This window comes from Temnothorax curvispinosus, unplaced genomic scaffold, assembly GCF_003070985.1.
Source record: "Temnothorax curvispinosus isolate PA1 unplaced genomic scaffold, ASM307098v1 QBEX01009152.1, whole genome shotgun sequence".
In the NCBI taxonomy this organism is placed as follows: domain Eukaryota; kingdom Metazoa; phylum Arthropoda; class Insecta; order Hymenoptera; family Formicidae; genus Temnothorax; species Temnothorax curvispinosus.
In genome coordinates this window covers 1-2,957 of record NW_020218932.1, presented here as the reverse complement: position 1 = coordinate 2,957, position 2,957 = coordinate 1, and the positions used below count along the sequence as shown (strand labels likewise).

General features: G+C 31.2%; 1 long non-coding RNA gene across 1 annotated transcript; it reads left to right on the top strand.

Moving 5' to 3' along the window:
* The first annotated feature begins 283 nt into the window (after positions 1-283).
* On the top strand, positions 284-2,788 carry LOC112458717. The gene is made up of 3 exons (XR_003041239.1): positions 284-692; positions 1,864-1,965; positions 2,144-2,788. It is a non-coding gene; the product is annotated as an uncharacterized LOC112458717 (long non-coding RNA).
* Positions 2,789-2,957: the final 169 nt, after the last annotated feature.

Here is a 2,957-nt window from a genome sequence, read left to right as displayed (position 1 = left end):
TTCGTTAAAGCAGAGCACACACACATGTGTGTATGTTCTGCTTTATAGAAGTTGTGATTTTCGTTAAAGCATGGCATACACACACACGTGTGTTGCCCTGCTTTATAGAAGTTGTGATTTTCTTTAAAGCAGGGCACACACACGTATATATTAGTTATTTATGCCTTCCATTACTCAAAATAACTGCTATATTTTCCAAACTTTTTTTGTTAATAACTTTTTAACGAACAACGAGCGCGGGCTGAAACCTTTTGAAGGTCACTCAGGAGGGTGACCTTGACAACATACTAAAATATCAAGGTCATCCAAGGTGATCCCCCCCCCCCATCTAAACAATTACTATATTTATGCATTGATAAGTATGCATACGTTTAAAATTCGCACACTTTTGCATGCGCGTGCGACCACGGAGCATGCGCGTGTGGCCACGGGGCATGTTTATGATCGCTACATCACGTCGGTATGATAGGATTTTTAACCTAAGAATCGTCAACTTTAACGCTAAATATCTCGCTTCGCAGGGCAAACCGCCGAATTTTTCTGCCAGATTCTTTCGTTTCGTGCCAAAATGCGTCGAATGAGCCTATTTTGATTAATTTTTGAGGTGCAGTAGCTATTCTATATAAATACCTTCTTATTCCTAATATATGTTCTATTGTGTGCAGGACCTAAGAATTAGAAAAAGACAAAAAGTAAGTTAAACGTAGATTAAAGTGTTAATCTACATTTACTACGTTTACGCGAGCGTTACTTCTGTAGTAACTTACGATAATTCCTTCGCGTAAACGGGATTTTGTAGTAGCTTACAATAATTTACTCCGCGTAAACGAGTGATATATCGTAAGTTACTACAGAAGTAACACTCGCGTAAACGTAGTAATTGGTAGAAATAGACATAAATAATCTATCGATCATAGAGATGTACACTCGTCCAGTTATTTCAATTATTTTCCTTTACGTCAATATTTTATTTTATTGTAAACCATTAAACATTGTTGAACTTTATCAATAATTTGTATGTTTTAATTGTGCAGTTACACGAATATGTAATTGAAAGCTAATTTTGCAACTTGTACAGAGAGTAATAAAATTTTAATAGAAATTTTAATAGAAATTTCATCTTTGCTGTGTACAAATTTTTAGTTTTTTATTCTTTGAACTGTGCTACTGTGTTTATATAGTACACAATGCAATGACGTGTTTCAAATAGAGATCTCAATTTACGTAGCCTTTACATTAATCTGTATAAGGTTAATAATATATACATAGTGAGATTTAAAAGGTTTCCATCCCAAGGAAATGAAAAAGTGATAAAATGAAAAATAATTATTTTTACTTTTTAATATAATTGCTCTTTATTTCAGTATATTTTTTATAACGATGAATTAATTGTCTTATACTACTACAAAAATATTCTGAATTTTTGTCCTTAAAATAGCTTAACATTGCAAAGATTATTTTTTATTATTGGTAATTTTTTTCACATAAATTGAATTATATTTTTAATTTAAAAATTAAAAGTAATTATCTTTTAATTTTTTATTTTCAAAATTAAAATCGAATTTGCATGGAAAAAATTAATCAGTGATGAAGTGATCTCCGCAGTGTTAAGTCACTTTAAGAACAAAAATTCAGAACACTTTTTAGTGTAAAAAAATTAATCATTTTAAAAAATGTACTGAGATAAAAAATGATAATATTGAAAAGTAAAAATGGTTGTTTTATTTTATTACTTTTTTTTACCTCGAACCTGAAACTTTGGGTCTTACTAGGTATAACGAATTTAATAGTAGTAGAATTCTGCTTATTATGTTGATTAGAAAAAGTCTATTTTTTCTATTATTTTTAATTATTTTTCTTTAGAACATTTTTTAAGTTGAAGTAATCACCAGTTCCATCAAAATGGCAATTGGAAATGTTATCTGTGGTGTAAATACTCCAAAAGTGAAGAGAAAGAAAATTAAGGTATTTTTCTTTTCTTATTAATGCATTATTTAAAATAATAGATTTATTTTTAATATTTTGTTTTTAATTTTATATTATACATTTAATTTGATTTTTATACTATTTTATAACTACGTTATAATGCGATATATAGGGTGCTTAAAAAAATATTAATACTACATGGAAGTAACTTTTTTAGAAAAAAACTGATAATAACAAGATATCAAAGTATTTTGGGCTCGAGTTCCATATACAACCCCCTTCCGATTTTTATCTACTTTTGCAGACACGTAGTACGTACTAAAAGAAGCTGAAAGCTCCAGTGCTAACTTGCGGAAATAACTATTTTTTTTAATATTCAAATTTTTATTATTTTGCTGAATTTTGGATTTTTGGTCTGCGTATGCGGAAGATTGGTTTTCTGGATAACTGAGTAGGTCAGTGTACACGTCAGAACGTAGTTTAGCTTTATAAAAGTGGAATTTGAAGTGTAAGTTATATTTTTATGGCAAAAGTAATAAATCTTTCATTAATTTTGTTGCGGGTGGGAAAGTGTGAATCTATTGTATTCACGTATATACTTTTCTATCTACACAACAATTGGGTTGGGTTAGATTAGTTTTTTTGGAGGTGGAGCGCCCCGCAGGGGGGCGGAACCTACTACTGCCTTCACACATACTCTTTAAAGCTCCGTAGGGAATTTTTTTTTAATTTCCCGAAGTTGGGACCACTCATACTTTATTCCTCATCACATCAAAAACAACTTATGTGTAAAACTCGAGGTCGATCGGAACAAGGGTCATTTGGAACTATATCCATTTTTCCATCCATACATTTTTTTGTTATCTCCTTTTAGGTTAGGAGCGTTAGCGCCTTCAACCCTGCCTTTGGGTTATATAGCGTATTCCATCCACACAACAATTGGGCTAGGTTAGTTTTTTTGGAGGTAGAGCCCTCTTGTAGGAAGGCGGAACCTAGAGATCCTTAAGGAGGTTCGATCATTACTTGTGAGT